General features: G+C 37.1%; 2 pseudogenes across 2 annotated transcripts; both read left to right on the forward strand.

Moving 5' to 3' along the window:
• The first annotated feature begins 7,243 nt into the window (after nucleotides 1-7,243).
• Nucleotides 7,244-11,793, forward strand: LOC147547995 (flavonol 3-O-glucosyltransferase UGT89B1 pseudogene; annotated as a pseudogene). The gene is made up of 2 exons (XR_015238009.1): nucleotides 7,244-7,470; nucleotides 10,272-11,793. The product of XR_015238009.1 is annotated as a flavonol 3-O-glucosyltransferase UGT89B1 pseudogene (transcript).
• A 4,787-nt stretch (nucleotides 11,794-16,580) lies between these two features.
• Nucleotides 16,581-18,187, forward strand: LOC147547996 (flavonol 3-O-glucosyltransferase UGT89B1 pseudogene; annotated as a pseudogene). Its single transcript, XR_015238010.1, has one exon. The product of XR_015238010.1 is annotated as a flavonol 3-O-glucosyltransferase UGT89B1 pseudogene (transcript).
• Nucleotides 18,188-23,920: the final 5,733 nt, after the last annotated feature.

Genomic DNA, 23,920 nt, shown 5'->3' on the forward strand with positions numbered 1-23,920 from the left:
TAAGTCTAATGATTTTGAATCATACGACACATGTGAATTTTGTTCAACGTGGCCATTTGACAAAGTCACCTTTTAGAAAGGGAGAAAGAGCTAGTAAACTAATAGTTTTTGTACATACAGATGTACGCAAACCTATTGGTACACTAACTAGAGTCAACCTGAATCCACTTGACGAAAATATAAGTCATTCGATTGGATCGAGATGATGAATATTTGAATCAGAAATTTGATGACCATCAAAAGAAGTTGAGAAATAGTTTCTCACCTTGCTCCACAAACACATCATATGGATGATGAGTCTAGTGGGAGTAATCGAACATGTGAGACATGAGTCGATCAATGATGGGTTAAAGCCAATCTTCCGAACACTTTCTGGGATATATTCTCAAAAACGGTCGTTCATCCTAGCTAACCATATTCCGTCAAAAGCTGAAAAGACACCATAAGAGTATGGGTTTGGAAGGGTTCCAAAAGTGGTCTTTTCTGAAGGTCTATAGATATGAAACGTAAATGGTTTCCGAGAACCAAGTTTGCATATCAAGAAAGAATATTTATTTATGGGATAAATAAATATTGGGCATTCTTCCACAAGCAATCAGAGAACAAGGAGGTTGTTGCTCGTGATGGTGTCTTCCTTGAAATAAGAGTTATTTCAAGAAGATAAGTGGGAGAAATATTAGATATCGAAGAAATTCGATCTGAGCAACAAACTGACACCGTTGTACCGATGTCAGAAGTCGCGATTCCTAACTATTCTGAGCCGATAGAAAAGGAAAGAGAGGAAGAGATGGTAGATCTCGGAGATCCTCCCGCGCAGGGCGAATGTGATTCGCAGGAGAACCCTCAAGGAGTTGAGAGTGTCTCAAAGTTGCTCACACCCCTTATAGACCTTGAAAGCTCATAAATCTGTCTCAGAGGATGGAGATCCGGCTGAAGAAGAAAATGAGCTAGCTACACAGAAGCTGTGACGGAATCACTCCGAAACATGGCTTGGAGCCATATGATCAAAATGGTATCCATGTCTGAAATCAAGTTTGGAACTTGGTCTATTTTGCTTAAAGGAAGGGTTCCTGTTAAGTCCAAATAGGTTTTTCAAAGTGAAAAACAGACAAGGATGGAAACATTGGTGTTTCCCAGAGCATGACCATAATGATCTATTACTAGCAAAGGAATGTATACATGACACATTCAGGAGGAAGTTTACTCTTCTAAAGCTAGTGAGAATGCAAGCTTCAAAATCCATCAAGGGATTAAAGCGAGCAAGTAGGAGTTGGAATTTTCGATTCAGCAAGGTAATCAAGAGTTGGTTTCTTTGGGAATGAAGAGAAATCTTGAATTTAAGAAGTTCAAGAAGGTTAGTGAGAGTGACCCAGTTTTCTTTGGTCCGGTATGTAGACGACATACTAGAGATTGAGAACAACATTCTGATGTTGAAAACAGTTTAGAACTGACTCAATAAAAGGACCACATAAAGGTGAAATGCTTTTGGGCACCAAAGATCTATGGAGATAGATCGAGAAGGTGATAAGACTTGTTCAAGAAAAGGTCTTGAAAAGTCCAATGTGAAACACTCAAAAACGGAGTATTTCTACCCAAGTCTCATGGCACTAAGCTTAGCAAGATTTAGAATCTGAAGGATTCTGATGAGCAAGCACGCATGAGAAAGATGGTTATGCAAAAGGCATAAGATCGGTCATGTGGGACATGATTAGCATTCGCCTCGACGTCGCAAAGTACTTGGAGTATTTATGGTCGTCACCAATCAAATCCAGATGAGCTGATCTGGATCACACAATGTACTTGAGAAGAACTTGTGAGATCTCGGTATGAAAATAAAAGGTTGAAAAGTCATATGTTGCAAACTTCCAGAATAAGATGACAATCTTGACTTGGAAGAACAGTAAGCTGGAAGGGTTCCAGGCAGAGTCTGTTGCAAACTTTACAAATAAAAGAAAGTAGTTAAAACTTGGGAAGTTTTAATTCGGTATGGCGATACTAAAGATTATCATCGGATGATAACAAGCAAAATCCATATAGATTTGATCTATTAACTAAACTGTCACCTTTGACTAAGTATGGAGGTAATACTAAGGTCATAGGCATTAAGCTTTCCTGAAAAGCTTAGACTGGTAAACTTGAGGGTGTAAGGAGTTACACGGGAAGGCTCAAGATTTACGAACTCTTATTATCAGAAATAAGTTAATTATTTCGTCGTTAAATCATGGTTTAGTGTTTAATGACAGTCCAAAAATAATGAGGCATTCCAGGTAGGTTTATCAGATACGTGATCTGGTAAATGGAACCCTACTAAGTGAACATGGGATATATTCATTATTGAGTCCCTAGTCCAGGTCATTGCATGGACAACAATGACTCAAGAAGACTAGCATGGGAATTGACTGATAGCGCAGTTCCATGGGCTATAGGAATATGGTATTTAAGTCAATTACATGGATGTAGATTGGGGAATCTACATTGGATTAACCCAAAGATGAGAGTTTTTTCAAGGAGTTGAAAAAGGCGTCACAAACTCTCATAGGCAAGATTGGAGAGATTCCGTAAACATGAGTGCTCCACTCATCTTATGTAAGGAATGTCGAACTTTGGTACTGTCAAACGCCGCGCCGTAAAAGGAGGTTATAAAGGCAGCATACTGGGGGAGACATGATAGACATGAAGTTAAGTGGGAGTACAAGACTGGATGATGTCCTCCTATTAAGTTAGGAATAAGTATCTCCGGGCCACTTGAGGAGAAGCAACTGGAAAATGTGTGGCCGCACTCAAATGGATTAAGAGTTAATCATTTGAATTGACAGTTGTTCTCTGGATCAAGAAAGTGTGAACGGTGTGACGTATCAGATGAGATACTAAGCGACATGGGAATCGAGCATTGCACTTGTTCTAAGTACAAGTGGGAGACTAAAGGATTTATCCGTTCGGTCTGAAGGAGATGTCCTTCCGAAGGAGTGTCCTTCGACCAAGGTGGCAATGCGATCAATTTGTCAGTTAGGATAACGATGACCGCACGTAAAGATCATCCAGTCCGGTCCAATTAGGGGTCGTAATGCTTTGCTAGAAGCCAACTACGATCGGCGGATCAAGGAGTTGATTCGCGGCTAACATAGACCGGATCCTACAACGGGTTACACATAAGAGTGGTAGCTTGATCGGAGAGAATTGACTAGACGGGAACTGGCTAAAGTTGGATGGGATTCAACTGGAAAGGCCGAAAGGGTCCGAATGGAGATTCGGGACAAGATAGAAGGAAGGCTCTTTGGGCCGGCCATGAGATGGCCGACCAGAGTAAGTGGGCCGGCCACAAAAGGCCCATGGTGGGCTGCCCTGGCCGGCCACACTTAAGGGGATTATCAAAATACCCCAAAAAGGGTATTTTGGTAATTATCTTTTCTGTGACCCAGAAAATAGAAAACCTAATCTGAATGAGATTCTAATTAGGGTTGGTCTATATATTGGGTCAGTTGAGAACAGAAAAGGTGTGGATTTTTCTCTAAGGAAAAATTATACAGCTCTCTCTCTGAATATACAGCTATTGGAGAGAGAGAAATATAGAGAAAAAGTTCCCATTCTATCAATCTAGTCAAGAAGAAGAGTTCTTCTCAACCTTCTAGTAAGTCCTAGCAGTCTGAAAGGAAGGGAGATCAAGTCTATTCACTCGGTGTCTCAAGTAGAGGAGCTACAGTTGGAGCTCTCGATCTTTGCATGCGATTGGAATCGTTCGAGGGAAAAACGCGTTAAGGTATTTATCCCTCTCTAGTTCATTGATTAGTTTATGCATGTCGATCCTGGGCAATCTAGTGTTAAACATGAGATGTTTGAGATTCCGCTTACAACACTAGTTAGTGTATAGGATACACAAAACCCTACATCCCGCACATCAAAGATAGACCCTTTTCTGACATATGCCCAAGGCGCATATGCCAAAGCCTCGTACTAGCCGTTGGATCCCTTTCACTGATTCCTACTGCTACATCTCCCGTAATTGTTGTCCCCAAAAGTTTGTATAAATTTCCGTAACGAGTACCTCTCATTACCACCAAAGAACCATTAACGACTTTTATGGAGCCATTCTCTATAATTATCTTACAGCCGTTCCGCTCCAACACACCAAGGGAAATTAGATTTTTCCGCAAATCGGGTATGTGTCTTACGTCCGTCAATGTTCTCACCACTCCATCGTGCATCTTGATCCGTATTGTTCCGAATCCCACAGTTTTACATATACTATCATCACCCAGTATAACTGTACCACCATCTATACTCCTATAGATAGTAAACCACTCCCTATTTGGACACATATGGTGTGACGCCCCTGAATCAAGCATCCAATTATCGGAGATCTTCTCAGACACCTCTGTCACCGAGAAACATTCGTCAGGGTCTTCTGACACATATTCCGCCTCTTGCATCTCTTGTTTCCCCTTGTAGTCTTCGTTCTTTTGCTTCAACTTTCTCTTTGGACAAGTCGCTTTAAAGTGGCCAAGCTCACCACAACTAAAGCATGTTTTCTTGAAAGAGCCTCTAGATTTGGATCTAAATTTTCGATTAATCTTCATAGTCGGATCAATTTCTAGGTAGGTTCGATAGCTTCCGCGACTTTCAGGTCAGAAAGTATCCTCCCAGTTGGGAGAGTTACAAGAGAATCCTCTCAGATATATCTTCTCAGGTTAGAGAGTATCATACTTTCAGGTTAGAGAGTATCATACTTTCAGGATAGAGAGTATCCTCCCGGTTGGGAGCTCCCAGTTGGAAGAGTTAGTAGAGAATCCTCTCAGATATATCTTCTCAGGTTGGAGAGAGATAAGAGAGATGACACAACAACTTCCAGAACAAAGAGAAGTCAGAGAAAGAGAGATTTCTGAAGTGGTTCTTTCAAGAGAGATTGAAAGAGCAGAATATTGGTTTGAAGAAAAGAAGATTATTAATCTTGTGAAGCAATTTAGTTTGTGGTTATCTTCTTCAACCTTTAGGAATCTAGGATTTGTTCAAATCCTAAGGAGTAAGAGATTTTTATTTCTTTGTTTCTTTGTTCAGTTTATCCACCATAGGTTTGGTGAAGAGTTGTGTAACCCATTATTATCATTATAGTGGAAGATTTCTGGACCAGGTCCCGTGGTTTTTACCTTCTATCTTGGAGGGGTTTTTTGCCACGTTAAATAATCTTGGTGTCTCTACTTTTACTTTCACATCGTTTATATTCATATTCCTGAACAAGTTAATTAGGTTATTTTTCCTAACATTATATGATAGTTTATAATACGTTATATGTGGTACATGTTTGTTATATGTGGTACATGTGTTCAAACGGAATGAACCCACTTTTAGTCGACTTAAGAGTGTTCGATTAAATATGTATATTTTCTCATTTATCACAAATTTCGTTACATTAAACTCTTTAAGTTTTATCTAACATTTATATTCATTATGTAGTTAAATTTGTTTTCATCACACATCTATTTTGTATACGTATTACTTTTCTTTTTTGTTGAAAGTTGTATATGTATTACTTGCCTTCATCTTTTGTTCATACAAGAACATATAAGACAATTACTAACAATTCTACCTCTTTTGTGATAAGGAGAGAGAGAGAGAGAGACCCTATCAGTATCTCTTGTCACAATTCTACTTCTTACATATGAGTATATGACCAATGTTGTAGCAAGAAACTAAATTGCGTCTTGGTAGATGATGGTGGTTGGGCCATTAGGGTACTGTAGGGTGCTCTAATATCGTATGGTTGTAGTTTGTTGATAAAAAATAATAAAGTGCTCGGCCGGAACACGATGAATCTTAAACTTTTTACTAGACGGTAAATGCGAAAAAGAAACTTATTATTTAATTTCTACTATCCAAAAAAAGTGTATGGTACTGTTGATCGTACACATATGGCATATATTGTGGGTGTCAACGTGAATTCGGATGGTTGAGGTCATAAACATTATAAAAGAAAATCATATAGGGCAAAAGTAACCCTTACTTTTGGGCACGTGGTTGAGAAACAAAAAAAAAAAAAAATTAATTTGTCAAAAAATCATCAAACGTGACCACATTAAGATTTGTGTACGAAAAGTGGATCTTTGGTTCTGTCTGGTCTTCCACGTTATTGTTGTTCCCTTTAGACAGATTTGAGCTCGCGTGGACCGTGCTTATTCTAGATGATTTCCCTACCTTGAGTCTCTAACCAGAGTATGGCTCAGGTCAAGAAAAAGAAAACCTTACCTAACCTTTCCTAAATCATCATTTGTTCTTTCTTTCTCGCCTGGTCTTCTCCCTTTTTTTTTTTCTACAACTCTTTCTTTCTCCTTTGTTTCTTCTTTTTCATGTATATAAAGAAGGGTTAATTCCGTTTTGTCCTTAAATTTGTGACCAACTCATCGTTTTGACACCCATAAGTGTCCGACAGTTCAATTTGAGATTCATGATGTAGGACTTGAAGTCTTCATATGAAGTTGCATTAAAGAATTGGCAAAATAGTAGTGAACCACTAGTATTTTATACAGAAGTGCTATCAGGCTGGAAGCCAAGCCTGACTTTAGCTGCTGCCATGACTCGCCCACATCGGCTCTTGCCTTGGGCTTTGTTGTATATGAAAGAATTTTGAATTCGTTTTATGAATTAATATATTGATAGTGCTTTCTCTATCTATGAATAATATGTACTTAAAAAGGATTATTAAATGTCAACAACCAGGTTCAAAAAAAAAAAGGTTCTCTAGTCATCAATGGGCAACATCTATGACTATACAAAACAATATTAGGAGAATCTCTTGAGTGGATTAATTATTGAAACCTTCTCACCTGCCAAACGTGGGTAAAAGTCAACAATTCCGATATAGTTTTGCTATTAATAATGACATACATCGATTTGTGTCCTAATATCAAGAAATTTTAAAATGAAGTTAGGTACATACATATCAAATCAAGTTATCACATTTTTATGCTCTTCTATGCGCCTAGGATTTACACCTTTTCATCAAGAGAGAGAAAATGGGCCAACAACCCTTATAATTGCAGTAATAAGAGATTTAGTCTTTCACTTTAGGAGTCAAGAGTTGGAATGAGGAGGACAAACTAGAAAAATAAATAAATAAAGAAATGGCGGGAATCTAAATAGGGATTCACCCCAAATTCACGCTGAATTTGTTTGTAAGTGTGTCTGTTTTCCTTAAAAAGAACTCTTTACCTCAAAATGTGGACTTAATTGTATTTTGCTACTAATTCAAATCAATCCATTATTTACAACATCAACAATCTCCACTGGTACAATCACTGCAGAACCTCCAATGGCATCAGCATCTAATCTCACCACCACCACCACTATCACCACCTCCTCCACCACTACCAAGGGCACACATATACTAGTATTCCCATTTCCAGCCCATGGTCACATGTTAGCACTTCTTAATCTCACTCATCAATTAGCTCTTCGCAGTGAATATTGCAAGGAAAACCCGTTTAACCAGATAACCGCATCCGGATTTCCGGGTTCACCGATTCACCCAATTATTCACGTCTTCTGTTTCATTGAACTCTATGCAGAGGAAAACCCACTTTGGGAATCCATAAGAGATAATACCTTAAGGAATAGAGCGAGTTGGGGAACTGATGCAGGCGCATAAACGTGTGGGCCCACGTCCACGCGTGCCCACACCCTATTAAGTCATAATAGTAGTTTATTTAGTAGAAAAGAAGTTACTATAATTTGATATTTCTTTATTTTAAAGTTTCTATGTTTGAGTAGTTTATTATTTTAGGAATCCTAGTTTGAGTCTATCTAGGAAGGTTTATTATCTTATAAAAGGAGATCTAGTCTATGTTATTATTCACCTTGAAGAGAAAATCAATTGAAGTTATTAAGATTTTAAGTTTAGTTTATCGTTTTCTTTATTTGTTCTTAGTTTATTTTATTGTTCTTTAATTATTCCGCTGCGTCTACATCAAGTGGTATTCAGAGCCATTTTTTTTAACCAATCACAATGGTTAATCCTACCGTTCCTACTCCAACAATCAAAGAGAAGACACCAACTTTTGCCTTCGAATGGGACAACATCAACAAGAAGTTATCCTCGGTTACAAAATTGGAAGAAGCTTTCGAAAATTTCAAGAAGGAAACTATGGAAAAATTCGAAAATCACAAGAAGGAAACTATGGAAAAATTCGAAAATCACAAGAAGGAAACTATGGAAAAATTCGATCAAGTCAATGATTCGATCATGAAGCTATCTAAACAACTCGAAGGCATATGTAAGTCTCCCTCTTTTACCACTACGCCTTCTTCTACTACTTCCATTCAAGCATCATTACCACTTCCAACCACAACACCAACTTCAAATTCCCTACTTGGACAACCTAACACAACCCCGATTCACATCAACCCTACATCACCACTATCACCGGTTTTCCCACTAACATACATAAACCCTTCAACCTCCATGGTCGATACTGTTGAAAGAAATTTTCTTCATAAAATAAATATTAGTTTTTCAATGAGGGATGAAGAGAAATTCGTTGAGACAAATAAAGAAGAAGAGGTCCAATTAAATAACACAAGCTCCGGTAATTTATTTGATCCGTATATAATTTCGAGAGAAGAATTAGTTGTTTCGAATCACAAAATTCTTCCACATCAAATTGTGTCGTCATTGGTGTTACCTCCTCATTATCATGAACTTATTACAACTTTTAGGTTGTCTTCATGGAACCAATTGGAATATACCGATCACGTCTTCGATACAATGTCCCTTGATGGGGTTTCACCTACTCGATTCTTTACATTCAAGGAAGAAGTTAATAGGACACCGGTTCTTGCTTCACAAAATACTTCTACTACAAAATTGAATTTTTGTGATATACTGGCTAAGGTGGTTCCAAACGTGACAATTTGTGATGAAGTTTTGGTTTATAAGCTTCACGAAGATGAACGTGGGAAAATATCTAAAGTTTTGGTCCATTTTTGTCTTCTTCGAATCAGGAACTTTCGTGAAAAATGGGAATTAAGGATCGATATGGCGAAATTCATCGTATGCGGTTGCGTCAAATTGTTTTCTTCATCGAAAAGGTTCGGGACGAACCTTCTGGGGAACAGGGTACTGATGCAGGCGCATAAACGTGTGGGCCCACGTCCACGCGTGCCTACACCCTATTAAGTCATAATAGTAGTTTATTTAGTAGAAAAGAAGTTACTATAATTTGATATTTCTTTATTTTAAAGTTTCTATGTTTGAGTAGTTTATTATTTTAGGAATCCTAGTTTGAGTCTATCTAGGAAGGTTTATTATCTTATAAAAGGGGATCTAGTCTATGTTATTATTCACCTTGAAGAGAAAATCAATTGAAGTTATTAAGATTTTAAGTTTAGTTTATCGTTTTCTTTATTTGTTCTTAGTTTATTTTATTGTTCTTTAATTATTCCGCTGAGTCTACATCAGGAACTATTATTAACTCGATCACTGAGTTAGAAGAACCGTTTCTCAATTACTTGAAAGAAGAATCTGGTCATGATCGAATCTGGGCTGTTGGGCCGATTCTACAAATGGATGACAAAACCATTACCCAAAGGCAAGCATGAGCTATGTAGCAGTGTTGCAGGTTTGGGGATGGTAGGTCCCTCTTCATAAGTCGGGAGGGGGAGTTTGTTGGGGTCCCTCCTTATAATTAAAAAGACTCCTAGTTGGAATAGGATTTCCCTTATTCCTTGTTTGGGAAAAAAATAGAAGTTTCTATTTTTTCAAGCCTAAAAAGGAATTCCTATTTCTTTTGGTAAACCTCCCTATTGATCATTATAAAAGGGAATGAAAGGGAAGAGATTATTACACAACAACTTCCAGAACAAAGAGAAGCCAGAGAAAGAGAGATTTCTGAAGTGGTTCTTTCAAGAGAGATTGAAAGAGCAGAATATTGGTTTGAAGAAAAGAAGATTATTAATCTTGTGAAGCAATTTAGTTTGTGGTTATCTTCTTCAACCTTTAGTAATCTAGGATTTGTTCAAATCCTAAGGAGTAAGAGATTTTATTTCTTTGTTTCACTGTTCAGTTTATCCACCATAGGTTTGGTGAAGAGTTGTTCAAGAGTGTTTCCACACATCTTGAAGAATTGTGTAAACCATTATTTAATTATAGTGGAAGATTTCTGGACTAGGTCCCGTGGTTTTTTACCTTCTAGTTTGGAGGGGTTTTTTTCCACGTTAAATAATCTTTGTGTCTCTACTTTTACTTTCGCATCGTTTATCTTCATATTCCTGAACAAGTTAATTAGGTTATTTTTCCTAACACCAACCTCTTCTCACTAAACACCCTTCCATTCAAACCCTAATTTTACCTTTCCCAACTAATACATCCATACCTCCTGGCATTGAAAACATGAAAGACCTCCCTCCATCTTACTTCTCTCACATGATTTCAGCCTTGTCTCAACTTCATAATCCTCTCCTTGACTGGTACAAATCACACCGACCACGTTCTTCCCCGCCGTCGTCATCGGTGGCGCCGCCTTCTCCGGTGGTGATTTTATCTGATATCTTCTTGGGTTGGACTCAGGAACTCGCCACCCAACTCAATATCCACCGGATCGCTTTCTATCCTTCATCTGCATATACCGCATCACTCGTAAGATATTTCTTCGGTCATCTACCAAACAGAGAATATTGCAAGGAAAACCCGTTTAACCCGATAACCGCATCCGGATTTCCGGGTTCACCGATTCACCCAATTATTCACGTCTTCTGTTTCATTGAACTCTATGCAGAGGAAAACCCACTTTGGGAATCCATAAGAGATAATACCTTAAGGAATAGAGCGAGTTGGGGAACTATTATCAACTCGATCACTGAGTTAGAAGAACCGTTTCTAAATTACTTGAAAGAAGAATCTGGTCATGATCGAATCTGGGCTGCTGGGCCGATTCTACAAATGGATGACGATCCCAAGTCTTTACTGGCAGCGACCGAGAGAAACGCACCCGACTCAGCTGGTGTTGGAAAAGTCATGTCTTGGCTTGACTCGGTCCCAGATCGGTCGGTAGTTTACATTTGCTTCGGAACTCAGATTGTTCAAACGAGTCAACAGATTGAAGCAATTGCGGAGGCGATTGAGAAAAGTGGAGTCCACTTCATCTGGTGCCTCAAAGATTTTTCATCATCCGATGGTGGTGATGGATTCATTAGCGCTATATTATCTGATTTTGAAGATCATGTGGCTAATAAAAACAAGAGAGGACTTGTGATAAGAGAGTGGGTTCCACAAGTGGCTATACTGAGGCACCCATCTGTTTCGGCATTTTTGACTCACTGTGGTTGGAACTCGACAATTGAAGCACTAGTTGCTGGGGTGCAAATGTTGATGTGGCCAATGGGAGCAGACCAGTTTTTGAACGCCAAGCTTATTGGGGATGAGGCGGTGGGATTGGGAGTTAAGGTTTGCGAGGGAAAGGAAACAATTCCCGATCCAAATGAGTTGAGTAAAGCATTTGTTGAGTCAGTACGAATAGGTCAGAATGAAACTAGACCAAGAATGATTCGAGCCATGGATACTCGTAAATTGGAATTAGAAGCTGTTAACGAAGGTGGGAGTTCCTTCAAGAATTTGGATGAAATGGTTGAAAAATTGAGAGAATTAAGCTTTTAACGGTTTTAAGGTGCTCTTACTTCAAATGTACAGATTGCAATATGATAATGTTTTAAGTGATCTTGTATTCTTGTTGTTCTATATAAGCCCCTCTATAAGGTCCAACGAGGAGATGGTTGACAGAAGAAAAAAAAAATCATATTTGAACCGTAAAAGATCGTTTAACTTGCAAATTAGGGTAAGATATATTAACTCGTGTTAGAATTGAATCGACTTTTTGTGAGGTCATCTATATCTATTTTTGCAGAAAAATGAAAACTATGAAGGAACATACCATATTGATGATGTTGGAAAGTAGTCTTTTCCAGATATTTTCTGATGATCAAGATCTTCGATTAAATGGTGAACTTTCCTTTATGTTTTCGATCGGATTTAAGTGGGAAGAGCGTGCAAAAAACAAAGATGTCACTCCAACGCTCAAGTCAATGGGGGTGTTTTTTTTTTGCAGTTTAAAGAAATAATCAAAAAGTTTGAGGTGTAAAAGATGACCTTCGATCCCTTTTTAAGACAAACATGATATGCTTATATAGGTTTGGATAACTGTGATATAGCACGACTGAGATGATGCTGTGGTAAAGCTCATCAAGACAACCACGTGGATATAACTACTTAGAGGATAATATCTTATGAGTGTGTATCTTCTGACAATGGTAGATTCTCTAACACGTAATTGTTTGTGTATGAAAAGTGGATATTTGTTTTCGTCTGGCCTTCCACGTCATTGTTGATCTCTTCAGACATATATGTAGCTGATCTTCTTACCTTGAATTTCTGACTAGAGTATGGCTTAAGTCGAGAGAAAAAAGAAACCCTTACCCAATCTTTCCTAAATCATCATTCGTTTTTTCTTTCTCGATTGATCTTCTCCCTCTCTTCTTCTTCTACATCAACATTGTCTTTCTTTCTCCACCATTTCTTTTTTATTTTCTCTGTACAAAAAGAAACTCTAACCTTTATTGAATCCTTCATTCATTCTTTCTTTCTCTACGGTTCCTCCTTCTACAATAGTAATCCGCGGTTTCTCTTTCCTCGGAGTTCCACTACTCATTCGAGTCTCGATAAAAAAAATTAACTAGTAACCACTAGAATATGTAGTTTACATATTTCGAAATTTCTATCTAACGTTTAGATTTGCACCGTGCGTAGCGTAACTAGATGAAGGAAGTGTCTGCACCGTGCCGTGGTGTGACTAGATGAGAAAAGTCTGCTCACATCCCGCCCCATAGCAACGGCATAGACATGTCGTCCGACCGTGATGTGCTAGAAGCAACTTACCTCAATTTTTGCAACTTTACTGTTGGGTTTATGAACTTATTTGAGATTCATGAGGTAGGACTTGAAGTCTTCATTTGAAGTTGCACTAGAGAATTGACAGAATAGATTTTTTTTAATTTTTGAAATTGGACTCCAAGAGTCATTTCATTTCAATAACAAAATACTTGTGAACCCCTATTATTTTATACAGAAGTGCTATTATGCCGCATGCCAAGCCCGACTTGAGCTGTTGCCATGGCTCGCCCACGTTGTCAGTTCGCTTTTATGAGGAGTAATGTATTGGCACAGTTTTTTCAATCTAAGAATAATACTAGTATTTACTTCAAAAAGATTCTTCAATATCAACAACCAAGTTGTTTAGTCATCTCTCAACAAAAAAAAAAGAGTTGTTTAGTCATTACTTTCAACAAAAAAAAAGTTGTTTGGTCATTAACGTCATCAATGTGCAACATATATTACTATGTAAAAATAATATTAAGAGAATTTTTTGGGTGAATTAATTATTGGAACCTTCTCACATGCCAAACGTGGGTAAAAGTTAACTATTCTGATTAATTATTAACAACGCTTTTCGATGTAGTAAAAATAATCACTCCGTCTAAAATTACGAGTCCACTATTCCTTTTTGAGATGCCATAAATTAAGAGTCTCATTCCTAACATATTACTTCCTCCGCCTCAAATTAAGAGCTCACTATTTTACTCATTTTCAATATTATTTTGACCTTTCTAGAAATTACCTCTTAATCTAATTAATCTAAATTATTAATGGTTTGACTGACTCACCAACTAGAAATTTGGTTACAAATTTACAATCAAGTGAGAAATTAAATTAGCAATAAATAGTAACCTGTATTTGTGGAATGAAATTGCAGTCCATGAATTATTTCAAGAAAAATTATTAAAAATAAAGGTAAATCTGGAAGAAGAAAAAAATATCAAAATAAATTGGATTACGAATATGAGACTCTTAATTTGGGACGAAGGGAATATATAAAATCTCTTACTCTTCCATTAATACCCTTTCTTTGATATTTCTAATATATGGTGCATTAACTAAGCCAATTAAGACATTTGACACTTTTCAATAGAAATATTGTTTTTTCCAATAAACAAATCAATTCTTTTAGATTAAACTAATTACTCTAAATTATTAACGACCAAATTTGATTGACTCACAAACTAGACATTTAGTTGCAATCAAGTGAGAAACTAAATTAGAAATAAATAGTCAGCTAAATGGGCCAAATTTGATTGACTCCAAATTATTAATGGTCAAATTTGACTGACTCACCTACTAGAAATTTAGTTGAATCCAGTTAGAAACTAAATTAGGAACAAATAGTTAGCTAAATGGGTAGGAACACAACCAGGAAAAACAACTTAGTCTAATATTCCTCATTTTATTTCTCAATGGTACTGTAATCAGACTCTTATTTATTAATACTGTATGATAGTCCTCTTTCAACAAAAAAGTATATGGTTTCAAAAAAGCAAAAAAAAAAAAAAAAAAACAGAAAAAAAAAACAAAAAAAATATATGACTCTTAATTTGGGACGGGGAGAGTATATACTTGAAAAACATTCTCAAATATCAACAACCAGGTTGTTTAGTCATTAATGCCGTGAATGTGCAACATCTATTACTATATAAAAATAATATGAGCAGTGATTGGATGAGCTCGAGCTCATACCCGGCGGTGAGAATTAGATGCTGCTCCCGTGAGATCTTTTCCCACCAAAAAGAGGACAGCTATCATCCCTTAATTTTCTCCAAATTTTAAGGCTATTATATATAACCCATTAAAAATCAAGTATTCACAGGATTGCCATCAATACAGATGAAACTTCGAATTTTTCTTACCAAAATGAATTATCCATCTACTTTCTCACTAATTTTCATTTGTCATTGCTTTAATCATTTTCTCTTTGACTTTTGAGTTCAAATTTTTACTACTCATTTATTTTCCTCTTCTTCTTTAAATTTTTATCTAATAGGATTTAGGAATCTTAGGGCATACCTTCAGTTGTCATGTAAACCTGAAAATAAGAAAATGTCCCAAGAAGAAGGGAGGGATCCATGATTATTTCATGTAATCATCTTCGGTTTTAACATGTCTCAAGGTTGAGTTGTGTATATTTGATACGGTTCATGACCAAATGCTTACTATCTCCGCCAATTGGTGTCGAAGAAGAAATAATTAAAAAGAGAAGGCAAGAACCAAATAAGTAGGTCTCGGCTTAACCTGTTTACCAACCACACCCTTGTCCGTACACTACCCATTCATACAAATGTTCCAGTTTAGAATAGATTACGCCACGGATGGAAAATATTAATCTTTACGTGGAAACACTCTCGAACATCAACAGCGAGGGCAAAATACGAGTGTATCATAGTTGGTATCTTATTGAGTTATCGACAAACAATTCTCGATATTTTGTTAGAGTTGCATAAGATATGATTTCCCGACGTTGGAAGTTCAAAAGACCAAAAAGAAAGTGATATTCCATTGGCTATGTTTTGTTGAAGGTTCGGTAGGCGGTAGTATTAGACCTTAAGTATAAAATGATATTGGCATAGTAACATAAGCTCAACAAGAACGTAGAACAGAAAATCTAAATATTTTCGAATCATACCCCAATTGCCCCAACAAACAAAAAACAAAAAGAACTTAATGACATTTCTAACTATTAACATAGGTCTATATAGAAAAATGGAAGGAAAGAAAATAAACTACCCTTCTTTGAAAGCACATCATGATATCAAGAAAGAAAAAACACAAAGAAAAAGATTCAAGCTACAATTAAATACGATTCAGCGAGTATAAATTGTTTGTGGCAGAACTAGTGTTCATACACAATCAAAACAACTCAGAGTGTTGGATTGGACCGAGTAGTTCAAATTTCTCCGACTCTGTAAGTGCCCTAGTAATGACTGGGAGGTCAGTGGCCGAAACTTCTTAAGAAACCGACGAGTTGCCAAGAGAATTTGAAGTTTCATCTGTATTAGTGGCAATCCTGTAAATACTTGATTTTTAATGGGTTATATATAATAGCCTTAAAACTTGGAGAAAATTAAGGGATGACAGCTGTCCTCTTTTTGGTGGGAAAAGATCTCACGGGAGCAACATCTAATTCTCACCGTTGGATGACTCGAGCTCATACCTCCGGGTATGAGCTCGAGCCCATCCAATCAATGCTCAAATAATATTAAGAGAATCTCTTGCGTGGATTAATTATTGAAACCTTCTTACCTGTCAAACGTGGGTAAAAGTCAACGATTCCGATACAATTTTGCATTCAACCACGAAAGATACGTTGGTTTCTGATACTGAAATGCCCACTTTTGAATATTCTGTGTGCCAAGGGATCTCAAATGGAATGGTCATGAACTTTGTTTGTGACCGTTAGAGGGTCGATTATTAAGGTTAGAATTTAATGTTTGTTATCATGGTTTATTTAGGAGTACTTCAGTTAACCGTTTGTTATCATGGTTTGTTTAGGAGTACCTCATTTGAGTACACATTTTTAAGAAACTTTTTTATGAGTCCATAAGAAAAAATGGCTTAATTCAAATCAATCAATTATTTATGGGGCCAATAGGGAAATAACCCATTATTTATAGCATCAACAATCTCCACTATACAATCAACACAGAACCTCCAATAGTCCAATGGCATCAACATCTAATCTCACCACCACCACCACCACCACCACCACCACCACCACCACCACCACCAAGGGCACACATATACTAGTATTCCCATTCCCAGCCCATGGTCACATGTTACCACTCCTTGATCTCACTCATCAATTAGCTCTTCGCAATGATTTAACCATCACCATACTAATCACACCCAAAAATCTCTCTCTTCTCCAACCTCTACTCACTAAACACCCTTCCATTCGAACCTTAATTTTACCTTTCCCAACTGGTACAACCATACCTTCTGGCATAGAAAACATGAAAGACCTCCCTATATCTTACTTCTCTGATATGATTTCAGCCATGTCTCAACTTCATAATCCTCTCATTGACTGGTTTAAATCACATCCACCACCTTCTTCCCCGCCATCGTCATCACCTTCTCCGGTGGCCATTTTATCTGATATCTTCCTCGGTTGGACTCAGGAACTCGCCGTCCAACTGAGTATCCACCGGATCGCTTTCTATCCTTCATCTGCATATTCCGCATCACTCGTAAGATATTTCCTCAATCATCTACCAAACAGAGAATATTGTAAGGAAAACCCGTTTAACCCGATAACCGCATCAGGATTTCCGGGTTCACCCACTCTCCCAATTATTCATATCTTCGGTTTCATTCAACTTTATGCAGAGGAAAACCCACTTTGGGAATCCATAAGAGTTAATAGCGTGAGGAATAGAGCGAGTTGGGGAATTGTTATCAACTCGTTCACTGAGTTAGAAGAACCGTTTCTGAGTTACTTGAAAGAAGAATATGGACATGATCGGGTCTGGGGTGTTGGGCCGATTCTAAAAATGGATGATGACCCTAATTCATTATTGACACCCACACAGAGAGGTGCTCCCGGCTCAGCTGGTGTGGGAAAAGTCATGTCATGGCTTGACTCAGTACCTGATCGATCCGTGGTTTACATCTGCTTCGGAACTCAGATCGTTCAAACGAGTCAACAGATTCAAGCAATAGCTGAGTCGATTGAGAAAAGTGGAGTCCACTTCATCTGGTGCATCAAAGAATTTTCATCATTGGACGGTGATGATGGACTCGTTAGCGCTATACTATCTGATTTTGAAGATCGTACTGACAAGAGAGGACTTGTAATGAGAGAGTGGGTCCCACAGGTGGCTATACTGAGACACAGATCCGTTTCAGCGTACTTGACTCACTGTGGTTGGAACTCGACTCTAGAAGGACTAGTTGCAGGGGTCCAACTGCTGATGTGGCCAATGGGGGCTGACCACTTTATGAATGCCAAGTTTTTTGGAGATGAGTCTGTGGGATTGGGGGTTAAGGTTTGTGAAGGAAAGGAAACAATTCCGGATTCGACTGAGTTGAGTAGAGCGTTGGCTGAGTCAGTACGACTAGGTGAGGTTGAAACTAGACCAAGAATGATTCGAGCCATGGAGATTCGAAAATTAGCATTAGAAGCTGTTAAAGAAGGTGGGAGTTCCTTTAAGAGTTTGGATGAAATGGTTGAAAAGTTACGAGAATTAAGCTTATAACTGTGTTAATGTGCTCTTACTTTATATGTACAAATTGCAGTATGGAAATGTTATTGGCGATCCTATATTCGTGTTGTTCTATTTAATCCCCACTATAAGGTCTAACAAGTAGATGGTTGACATACATAAGAAAAATATCGCATTTGAACAGTAAAAGATCGACTAGCTTGCAAATTAGAGTAAGATATATTAACTTGTTCTAGAATTCAATCGACTTTTTGTTAAGTCGTCTATATCTTTTTTGCTAGAAAAATTAAAAACTACTCACCATATTGATGATGTTGTAAAGTAGTCTTTCCCAGATATTTTTTGATGATGAAGATCTTCAATTAAATGTTGAACTTCCTTTTATGTTTCCAATTTGAATTTAAGTGGGAAGAGCCTCCAAAAAAACAAACAAGACACTCCGATGCTCAAGTCAATGGGGGTATTGTTTGCAGTTTAAGAAACAATTACAAAGTCTGAGTGTAGAAGATGACCTTCAATCACTTTTCATGACAAACCTGTTATGCATATATAGGTTTCGATGACTGCGACACAACACGACTGAGATGATGTGCTGGTAAGACTCTGTTTTAGTGATGGCCATATGGATATGATTGTCTAGAGGATAATATCTGATGAGCGTATCTTTTGACAGTGACAAATCCTCTGGAAAGTTAAGGTTTGTGCATGAATAGTGGATCTTTGGTTCCTTCTGGCCTTCCACGTCATTGTTGTTCCCTTTAGGCAGATCTGAGCTCGAGGTGACCATGCTTACTTTAGCTGATCTCCCTACCTTGAGTCTCTGACTAGAGTATGGCTCAGGTCAAGGAAAAAAACCCCTTTATCTAACATTTCTTAAATCATCATTCGTTCTTTCTTTCTCGCTTGGTCTTCTCTCTTCTTTTTCTACAACAACACTTTCTTTATTTCTCCATCGTTTCCTCTTTTCTACGTAGAAAAAGAAACCCTAACTTTTCTTGAATCTTTCTTTCATTCTTTCCTTCTTTACCATTCCTCCTTCTATAATAGTAATCCACGATTCCTCTTTCCTTAGAGCTTCGTTACTTTTTTGAGTCTCGATAAGAAACTAATTAGTAATTAATTTGTAATTATTAGAATACATAGTGTACATATTTCAAAATTTCTAATGTCAACTATTGTATCTTCTCTTTCATAAAAATTTGTATCAGATTGTACAATAGTTTAACAATCCAATCGAGCCAAACCGTCCTCCTAGCATATGGTTCGGTTACCGAACCAAAACACTCTCAGATGAGCTCATAAAAAAACAACACCAAATGAACTGAAGATGTTGAGTTTTCCTCCTAGTGGGGAAACCTAGTTGGGCTTGGTTTAGTAAATCGAATTCGGACCCGAGTCGAGTTTCTATGGGTCAATGAATTAGGGTTAAGAGAGAGTCTATAAACAGGGGCGAGCCCACATAAGGGCCCATGGGAGCGCGCGCCCCCACAGGCCCAAATGTGAGCTCCATTAGCTTTAGATAGTGCCTTTAGAGTTTCCATGCCCAAATTAATTCCCTTGCCAATCAGTTAGCCCAAGAAACTTCAAACCTATCATTAATTACCACAGTAAGAAACTCAAATGGGCCCATCCACTTACGGCCGTACTTCGACAAACCAACTCTCCACAAGGTCACAACCCACACATCCCATCTTAGTATCTTACTCCATTAATTACAAAAACTAAAACTCTGAAGCCACCCAAAACCCTTAATGGTATATAATTGTTTCAATTTTAGTTAAAATCAATTTCAAAATTTTCTTTTGTTAAAATCAACTTCACCATGATATACTAATTAAAACCTAATTTCAACCCAAACAATAGACAAACAAGGATGCAAGTTTCCAGTTCTTTTAGGAAGATAGGTATATAATTTTTTTTCTTTTCTCATCTTATTTAGACTAAATTGGGAGTAATTCATAACATCTTCAATTTATTTCATTCAAAACTAAGGTATCTCTCTCTCTCTCTCTCTCTCTCTCTCAATTGCAAAGTGTTTTAGTAATTATGGTTATAGACTAGCTTTATGTTTCTGTGCACTAATGATTTGTGTTTGTTAATACGGAATAATATTCTTAATAGTAAACTTTTTTGTTTCTTATAGAAAATGAATTTGTTAGTTACTTTGACTTGAATGTGCCCCCACATCAACAAAAGTCTGGCCTCGCCATTGTCTATAAATACTACTTTAATCTAATTTAGAAGTTTTCGAGAAGCACCAAACAAATTAGAAACACACAAGAGAAGGGGGAGAGAGAAAGAGGTCTGCCGAGAGGAAGTTGTCAGCGGGGCTGAGTATTTTCAACACCCGCAGTCTTCGGTATTCGGGAAATCCGACGATGAGATCTTCTCCGATTGGGCTTAAATTTTGTAAAGGTATTCCTGACTTGTTCATCTAGTATTTTTACGGTGGGATTGGTAATTGGTGGCCGAAATCCTAGTGAATTTGGGGTCGTTTTGGACTGCATATTTCTGGGTTGTTTTGTTCTTTCTTGTGAGGTTTTCTTCGTGTTTGAGATTGATTCCTTTTGGAGTCTGAGTTTCGGATTTTGTTCTTTTGAACAAAGACGTAGTCTCTTTAACTCAATTGCTTATTATATTTTTGGAGTGGACTACTAGTCCCGTGATTTTTACTTCTCATATTAAAAAAATTTTAACACGTTAAAATCGTTGTCTTATTTACTTTCTATTTTTTGTTTATTGCTATCACTATTCTTTATATTATCCTCGTAACTAAAACAAAGTGGAAAACTTATATTTCCCACGAGAAGATGCTACATGTCTACATCTCTCTTATCCTCTGCCCATTAGTGAGTAATTCCTAGAAAAAGAAAGAATCTAGAGTAAGTATTCCTACCCTCTAAAAGTAAGTATCCCCGGAAAGGATAGACTTTCTTGGAAAATGATTTTTGTACGTCTCATATCTTATATGTGATGATAATTCTCTTTATAAAATACTAGGATATATCCCGTGCTCTAGGACACGAACACTTGTATTAATTAAATATTACGAAATTTATTGTTATATTTTATTGAGAGAGAGATAGGGATTTTTATTAGTTATTATTTTTTTGTTTCTTTTCTCTTAAATTAGTTATTATTTTATTGAGAGAGAGAGAGAGATTTTAATTTTTTTTAACCCTTGAAATTTATTTTGTTTCTTTTTTTTAAAATTAGTTATTTTATTTCTAAGAAGGAAAAGATTATTGTTTTTTAAATAAGTAACTTTATTTCTACGAAGGACTGTATTTTAAATTTTGAGAAGGGTTTCTAGACAGTATCCTTTATTAAAGAAGGATGTTTGTCCCAGTCATCGTTTTCCCTTCTGTTTTATTATATAGATTATATAAATACTAGCTTTTAAAGAAACAGTGACAGAGAGAAAACCTCTACCTAATATAAAGTTATTCCTTCATCAATGGCGGCTCATGTTCTGGTTTTTCCGTACCCGGCTCAAGGTCACATGATACCTCTTGTCGATCTAACCCATCAACTCTTCATCAGAGGTTTAACAATAACCATTCTCGTCACACCCAAAAATCTCCCTCTTCTCAATCCTTTACTCATCAGAAACCCTAAAATTAACACTTTAGCAAGGGAAAGGAAACAATTCCCGATCCAAATGAGTTGAGTAAAGCATTTGTTGAGTCAGTAAGAATAGGTCAGAATGAAACTAGACCAAGAATGATTCGAGCCATGGAGACTCGTAAACTGGCAGTAGAAGCTGTTAAGTAAGGTGGGAGTTCCTTCAAGAATTTGGATGAAATGCGAAAAATTGAGAGAATTAAGCTTTTAAAGGTTGTGAGGTGCTCTTACTTTATATGTACAGATTGCAATATGATAATCTTTTAAGTGATCTTATATTCGTGTTGTTCTATATAAGCCTCACTATAAGGTCTAACTGCTAGATCTTATATTGAGACCAACAAATTATGGTCCCAATAATTTGAATAATGAATATCAATTTGGGACTCTGACTTTCTTACCCAGTTTATAATATAATGTATCATATGAAAAGAGGTAGGATTTACAATTATTAATGCATCGTATGAACAGAAAGTAGGATTTACAATTATTAATAATTCGATTTGTTACAAAGACACGTACATGAATTTATGGATAATGAATTAAACTTTACTAGACACGTACAATTAAAAAATAAATTTGTGCGCTATTGATAAAAGATATTATTTTTCATTAGTTAAAATTTTTCAGCCGTCCCTTAATTAATTTTTGGTTCCGCCTCTCCACTTAGAGCATGTCCAACCCCAGCCGGGCTGAGGCCATAAATTCAAATTTATGGCCTCAGCCCCCCGCTCCAAGCCCAGCCGCTTGGAGCGGAGGCTGGGGTCGGCCATTCAGTCGCCCCTAACATTAGGGGCGACTGAATGGAGGCCCAAGTGACCGTTGGGGCCCCAACGGTCACTTGGGGATGCCCCCTAGCCGTTGGATTTGCTCCAACGGCTAGATCTAGACATTTTCATCTCTCACCCTCTTCATCACTTTCTTTCTCTCCATCTCTTGCAACTTCCTCTCCATTTCTATCTCTCTTTCTTTCAATTTTTTTTTTGATCTTTTCATTTGTTCACCCATGGATCCATTAGACATCAACGAATTCGATAACCAAAGTTATATAGAAATGTTGTCCCCTAATTCTACTTACCCGTCGGCTCAATTAGGAGTTGATGATTATGAAGTATGTGAGGATTCTTGTGTGCAAGGAGGGACGTCTTCGACAAAGATAACTAAACGGGAACCGTATAAGCCGGATGAAGATATTTTACTTACTGATTGTTATTTGAAAATAACATTTGATGCGGTTGTCGGAAATAGCCAAAAATATAAAGTATTTTGGCAAAAAATATCGGATGAATATAATGCGAGTGCAAAGTTTCAACGCACACTTAGAAGTTGTAAATCTCGTTTCAGTGAGATAAGCTCGGAATGTCAAAGTTTTATATCGACTTTGAGGATAATAAATAAAGTTCCAAAAAGCGGAGAAAACGATTATGACCGGGTAATTGTTTCTAACTTTTTAATTTCTTTTTTCTATCTTTTTCATTCATAATATATACTTATATATATATTTTGTTTATTTTAGTTACAAAGAGCTATCGAAATGTATAAAAAAAATCATCAAGGTAAAGGGTTTAGGTTCCTACATGTTTACAAAATTTTGATGACACACAACAAGTGGATGGCAGACATGCCAGGAGAGTCAACATCCGGTAAAAGAGATTCTAATACCAATCCATCGGAAGAAAGACCAATTGGCCGTAAACAAGCCAAAGCAAATGCAAGAGTTGGCGAACCATCCACACATTCTACCGCTTCAAAAACTCCCAGTGAGGGATATTGGGAAAAAAGAGACGAAGATTCCCAACAAAGATCAGTAACTTTGAGTGAAGCAGTACGGGTTCAACAAGAGACCCTAAAGGTGCAACAAGATTTTCTACAGGTGCAAACGGAGGTGGCGAACCGACAATATGCGATGGACTTAATGAAGATTGATATTAGGTCTCTCGACGAACATGCTCAACAAATGCTTTTAGCGGCGCGAGAGGCTTGGTTCAACGGTGCACCACGAGACCCAAGAAACCCCTTCTAGTTATTTTTAATTAATTTTTCTAGTGTTGTTTAGTCGTATTCAAGTAGTTTTAAATTTTTAATCAATTATTAGTTGTAATCGATGTTTTTTTAATTGAATTTTATTAGTAAATTGGGAAATTCCAAATTCAAATTTTCGGCCTCAAGAGAGACTGGGGTTGGAGCTGAATTTTAGAGGCTGAGCTGA

This window comes from Eschscholzia californica, unplaced genomic scaffold, assembly GCF_041429995.1.
Source record: "Eschscholzia californica isolate CP2 unplaced genomic scaffold, dmEscCali1.0.p SCAF_3, whole genome shotgun sequence".
Classification (NCBI taxonomy): Eukaryota; Viridiplantae; Streptophyta; class Magnoliopsida; order Ranunculales; family Papaveraceae; genus Eschscholzia; species Eschscholzia californica.